We start from the raw sequence: 6,994 nt of genomic DNA, 5'->3' as shown, positions 1-6,994 counted from the left end.
AATATAAGGGTATGAATAATATATAAATAGAGTTAACAGCAGTGGGTATGGATATACAAATGTGTACAGGACAAACAGACTTGTTGTATGAACTTATATATGTACATTAAGGGCGATATTAGCAGCATTAACAGAGTGGGCATGAATATGCTATAATATATACAGTATTAACAGATCGACATTAGTATAGCCGGTTGTATAAATATGAACAGAAAAACAATAAATGGTAAGGTTAAGGTGCAATGCGCAAGAGTTCAGTCGCTGGAGTGCAGTTTGTATGTGTAAGGAACCCTTAAGGCCCAATACAATTAAATACATTTATGGTCACTACCTTACTCTGATGACTTGCACTGAATGGAGTCGGCCAGGGTTGCAAAGTCTGGACAGTAGCTGCTGGTAGCCAGCCTCAAGCAGGCTTCCAAATGATCATCAGTCACAGTGGAACGGTATTTGGACTTAATAATCTTCATGTGGGAAAAGGCTGACTCGTATAAATAAGTAGAGCCGAATAATGCAGTCAAGGAGGTAGCACATTTCCTCATGTTTGGGTACTTTTCCTCTGTGAGTAAGTTCCAAAACTGTCCATGAGCCCTGGACTGAATGGCAGCCTGCAGTGTTAACATCTCATCCTCCACTGCAGGCGAAACAGTTTTGCAATTTTTGATGCGAGTGAATCAACCTCAACATCTTCCCTAAATGGTTAGCACATAAAGGTAGCGATTGGCTCGAGTAAAGCAAATGGTTGAAACCGTTTGTCAGAGTCTGACAGACAATTTTCAATCTGCTCTGTGTAGCGCGCACTGTCAAATTGCGCACACGCCTTCCCTTGGGTCTCCAGCTCTGATGCAAGGTTTTGAATGTTCCGCAAGTCATGGTGCTGCAGCTTTGAGGACAGAAGTTACCTTTTAATTTGAAAGCATTAACTGAACTGATCATGTTGACCACAGTTTTGTCTTTTCCTTGCCTTGCAGCTCTAATTTAAGCTCATTCAACTTGTTAGTCAGATCAGTTGAAAAAAAATATTTTCTGAATAGCCCACTACCCGCACAACTTTGGTGGAGGGCGCACCGAGGGTGCACTGCCCTCCACCACCATCCCCCTCGGTTCCTAACCCCCCCCCCTCCACCCCTCACCCCTTCAGTGCTGGTCTGGGAGTCCCATGCTTGGTTCTGGATCTGTGGAGGAGAAGTTGAGAGAGAAGTCAAACTCTTGTACAGTGACAAACACCTCCCCACTTTGGCATTTATGTCCTTTTTTTCCATCCAGACTTGGGGTCCAGGGTCGGTCACCAGAGTGAACCGTCATCCCAAAAGATAATATTTGAGGTGCTCCAGCGCCCACTTAATGGCAAGCCCTTATTTATACACAGTGGCATATCTTGTTCCCTCGGGTTGACTTTCATACTGATAAAAAGGATGGGATGCTCTTCACCTTGTACATCCTGGGAGAGTACTGCTCCTATGCCCGCCCCTGATGCAGCCGTCTCTACCACCATCTCTCTGTTGAAGGGATCACCACAACTGGTGGTGCACAAAGGGGCCCCTTCAGGCCTTGGAAGGCCCTCTCTGCTTCCTCAGTCCACTTCACCGTGAGGGGCTGAGAGGCTGTGTGCTGTGAGGGGAGCAGCTACCACAGAGAAGTTATGGATAACGTGACAGTAATAGGAAGGGAGTCTCAAGACGGTCTTTACCTGAGCCTTGGTGGAAAATTGTGGCCAATCCTGGATTGCCTGGATGTGGCTCTCTTGCGCCTTTACATTGCCACAGCCAATGGTGAAACCCAGATATTCTGCCTCTGCCAAACAGAGTTTGCACTTCTTCGGGAGAGGTTTCAGTACGATTGCTAGCTGCACCAAGTGGCTGTCCCAGGAGTCACTGTGAATCACCACATCATCCAAATATGCAGCTGCATACTCAGGGTGGGGCTTCACAACCATGTCCCTCTGTAAAGTGGCTGGGGTGCCATGCAGACCAAGGAGCAGGGCAGCTCCATGTAGTGAAACAGCCCTATCAGAGTTGCAAAATCAGTTTTTTCCTTTGAGCCTGCCACTAGGGGTGCCTGCCAGTAATCCTTTGTCAAGTCAAGGGGCTTCCCCAAGACGGTTGATCAGTTTTCTCCACTCTGGACATGGGATACACATCATACATACTCATCAACTTTTAAATGTCATTCAACCTTCTAAAATCATTAAAGAACCTTTCTGTGGCATCTCGTTTAGGGATAAAGATGACAGGGTTGGTCGATTCACTGTGGGACTCTTCTATTACCGGTGGCCAGGATGCCGTACCTTGTAATTGACAGGTCCTACCTTCTCTGCTACTTCATACGGTCCTTGCCAGGAGGCGACAAAGTTGTCCTCGATGGTGGGCATCAGGGCCAACACTTTATCTCCTGGTTGGAATTCATGAGGCTGGCACCCCATCGTACACTTGTTTGTGACATGTGGTCCCTTACCATGGGCCACAGGACCTTAATCCAAGCTTGCATCATTTCCACATACTCTAGGAGGCTCCGACAGGGGCTGCCTCCTCCTTCCAGGCCTCTTTGGCGATATTGAACAGGCCCCAGGGCTGTCTACCATACAGCAGCTCTAATGGGGAGAACCAGTGGACGCCTGAGGAACCTCCCTGATGGAACACAGGAAATAGGGAAGCAACCGGTCCCAGTTATGACCATCTTGGTTCACAACCTTTTCCAACATCGACTTCAAGGTCTTGTTAAATCGTTCAATAGTCCACCTGTTTGTGGATGGTAGACAGAGGTTTGAAGTTGCTTTGCCTTGAAGAGCCGGCAGTGGTCTTTCACTACCCCAGACATGAAGGGGGTGCCCTGGTCCATCAGCATCTCCTTAGGGATCAGGACCCTGCTGAACAAATGGAGCAGCTCCCGAGCGATAACCTTGGTAGTGATGTTCTGCAGGGGGATAGCTTCAGGGTACCTGGTAACATAATCAAGGACAACAAGGATGTACTGATGCCCCCTGGTCCCCACTGGATCCATGGCGATGCGAGAAAACAGTACATCAATGATAGATAGAGGTATCAGAGGATTTTTAAAATGGGGCTTGGGGGCCACCTTCTGGCATCCAGGACAGGTGCAACAGTAGTCTTCCACTGTTCTTAACACCCCTGGCCAGTGGAATTGATTTTCAATCCTCTATTAAGTCTTCTCAACCCCTAGGTCATCCTGGGGCCCCACCAGTAGAATCCACTGTGGGCATTGGCTTGTCCTTCCTTGGGAAGTCCCAAGACAGGTCACCTGGCTCTCCACACTCAAAGCGCCACCTTCGATCCCCGGGTGGAGGTGTTTGCCTACATTTTAACCCTTCCCCTCCTCATTGTGGGTCCCTTACCCCAATGAGGGTGTGTCAGTTTTCCGTCTCTGCGCCGTATCCGGCCAGTCAGTCCTCAACAACTTAAATAGCTCATCTGTAACTCGATGGCTCTCCACCAGACAAACACATTTATTCAGATTGGATGGGTTCTGCTGACTTGCCAGCTTTTTGGCTTCGTAAGGTAGAGACAGAATATATTTGTCCATTATCACCTTCTCCTACACGCTTAGCCTTTCCAGGTCCATCGTTAGCCTAGCCTTGGTAAGCCGGGTTACATCGAATATCTGGGCTCTGGCTGATGCCTCAGGGTTGAATTTCCATGCAAGAAACCTCAGTGCTCATGCTTGTGAACTATACCTGTAGCTAGCTAGAGCTTCCTGCTTCAGGAAGGCTTACACTTGGCCCAGGCTGGTGGGAGATCTAAGTAGGCCTGCTGGGCCAGGCCAATCAGGGAATGACCCACAAGATCTTCCCAGGTATCTGCTGGCAAGCCCTCCCCTGCGGCAGTGCGCTCAAAAGCTGTCAGGTAGGCCTCTTCCTCACCAGTCTCGGTTATCTTGGTAATGAACCGGTTGGGGTTGGGATGATTGGTCTGAGGTTGTGTGATGGCCATACCAGCAGCCACACACTGAGCTGCAGAACATGGTGGTAACCCTTTTCATCTGTTTGATTTACTTAGCTTACTTAGCTACTTAGGTTTCTTTGTTTAGCAGAACACTCTCAATGCACATTACATTTCTTTGCCAATATTGCTCTATTCATTTTCATTAGCAAATCATTTTTCTTTTTCATTAAGTTAATTATGTTTTCTTTGGGTTACCAATTCCTGGGGGGTTTCTGCTGGAGTTGTCTGGTTGGCTGACAGAGTCCCCGCTGCATGAGACCTGGTGGCACGGTGGCGCAGTGCATTGCACTGCTGCCTCACAGCAAGAAGGTCCTGGGTTCGATTCCCGCCTGGGGCGCTGTTGGCACCGTGCTCCGGCGGGTTATCTTCCAAAACAGGAGCCTTTCTGTGTGGAGTTTGCATGTTCTCCCCGTGTTCACATGGGGTTTCCTCCACCTCACGTCAGTAAGGACCCCCACCAAAAACATGCACCCATCATCGTCTGACCAGCAATGGACACTTATCACCTGGTCCCCGGGCGCGTCCACGTATGCTGCCCACTGCTCCTGGCTGTGCCCCCGGAGGAAGGACAAGCCAGGATGGGTCAAAAGCAGAGGAGCCATTTCACCGGCCACCATCAAGCATGTGCATGTGTGTGTGTGTGCAAGCATGTGTTGTGGAGTGTCGTGTGACGATTAAAGACTGTTTCTTCTGTTTCTTTCTTCTTAAAATGGTGCTGATTCTTCCTGCATCATGGGGAGGGGCAGTGTTTTCTAGTTAAGTTTCGTTATTTTTGTGGGGTTTTTTTTATATTGCTGTTTCATTATTTTCCTTTAGTAAATATTAGGGAGTGTTGTGCTGACATGTGTTGTAGTGTTGGTAGTTTGTTTACATAGTGCTGTCGTTTACCCCCCTTGTGTGTCTAAATGGCATGATCGGCCACTATATACTGTATGTTTTCCTCATGTCTTGGTTTGGAAGTCAGTTTATGCTGTTCAGTTCTCCTCTGTTAGTGTTATTTTGACTTATTTTATTGACCCGGAATTATTGTCAGAAACATTTGTACCTGACAGGTTTGGATGACTGGGGAGAGGCTGCTGCCATGCACCTTTGTACCTCTGCACGGAGAAGGGCATTTTGTTGCCGTTGTTCCGCAAGCAGCTCCCAATGCATACTCTGCTTCTCTGCCGAAATCCTAATTAACTCCTTAAGGAGGTTCTCCATGTACTCCTGCCACATGCCTTAGTCTCCGAAAGCCACACAAACCACCAGGGGCCCATTGCCCGCATTCCCCACCAGTGTAACAGGAACGTGCTGGTAGGCAGAGGAAAAGTGGCTGTGTGAGAACCTGGGACACTGAGAGGAAACAATTCCACAGGCTTATAATTAGGTGAGTAGCAAACAGAATGGAGGATTAAAAAACATAACAAAACCTGATTCCCTCCAGAGTGGCTACCTGCTAACTGAAGAAAACTAACTGGGCCAGGTCACTACTCGACTTACCGGTTAACATAAGCTAGTTCCACGGCTAGTGCTCACCCATGGCTCCTGTGGTATCCAAGCGCCCAGACCTTCTCCCAGAGCCTTTCATGCTCGAGCTTTCCCCAACGGGCCTAACTGATTGATGGTGCTGGACACCTTCCCAGAGCTTCCTGCAATGCAGCCACTGGGCAGCATGTGGTGCCAACGTGCAGGAATGTAGAAGCCCCCCATAAATACAAAGAAGAAGAAGAAGAAGAAGAACAACAACAACAACAAATACCGTGAATACAAAGATATCGAATTCTTTGGTTGTATATATTCTTTTTGTCACTAAGATCCTTGACGTGGTACATTTACGTTGAGGTGCAGTAAATGAGAGTGTGTGTGTGTGTGTGTGTTTGTGTGTGTGTGTGTGTGTGTGTGTGTGTGTGTGTGTGTGTGTGCCGCGCCGAGGGCGTCGAGCTCTTCACTCCATACACACGGTCCACTCCTTTAGTTCTCCATTCATCAGCACCAGACTTTGAGCAAAGACAATCTGGGTGATCTCTGTCCCTCTTGCCCCCCCCCCCCCTCCGACCCTTTGCTGCCTCTTTCACCACCTCCTCTTCCTCCACTCCTGAGCACTCTCACTCTCTGTCTTTCCTGACAAGAATGCTGATAAGACGGCTGCGGACAACAATAGGGTTCTTGGTCCCTGGTGTAACCAGGGATGAAGGGGGGCGGGGATGTCCCTGGGCCCGGGAGGGAGGGAAGGAGGGAGGAAGCAGATAAAAAAAAAATACCCGGCTCCTCGGACACCACGCAAACAGGAGAAATAATCACACTGCACGAGGAAGCCTCCCACAGCTCCTATGGACCAGCTGAGACACTCCTTGGTAGGTAAAACAGCAGCGGAATAACTCCTTACTGAAGTTAAATTAAGGAGCACTTTGGCCACTTCTTCTAAAATTACTCCAAAAGTACCATGTTGACGTTTCTACCTAAGAAAAAGTACATTTGTACAAGATTTTAAATGTACTCGATGTGGTCTTTGACCGGGTATCCGCAGAGGTACTGCAGGGTGGCCGCCAGTTGTTTTTTTTAACGCCAAAACAAACAAGTAGGAAACTCACGAAACGAAAGTAGGAAACTAACAAAAAGAAAACAAATCAAAAATAAAAGCACACAAGTACTACTGCATATTTCTTTTCTACAGATGAGTGCTCAGCATATCGTGATGTTGTAGGAGTCGGTGGAAAGAATAGACCGGAGACCTCACACATGACTGCACCTGTTCTTTATTTACCTGTTCCAAACACACACTGCCTCAAACTCCGCTGATAGAGACAACTAACACCCCCGTCCTCTCACGTCTTTAAGGGCACGAGTCCCATTTGGTGGTCCTTGGCCAGTGTAATTTAACTCGACAGTCCTTGTTGCATACAACGTTACCCGACAGGTTGTGATGACTTTGTCCATGTGTATGTGTAGTGACCGCTATAGACATCCCTCCCAAAATTCACCAGAACTGGTAAAGCTGACGTGGCAGGTATAACCCGACTGTAACAGCTCCGAAGTACTGAAGTGGGGTCCTG

This window comes from Zeus faber (genome assembly GCF_960531495.2).
Source record: "Zeus faber genome assembly, chromosome: 1".
NCBI classification, from domain to species: domain Eukaryota; kingdom Metazoa; phylum Chordata; class Actinopteri; order Zeiformes; family Zeidae; genus Zeus; species Zeus faber.
The sequence above is the reverse complement of the archived record's forward strand: the minus strand, read 5'-3'. Positions refer to the sequence as shown.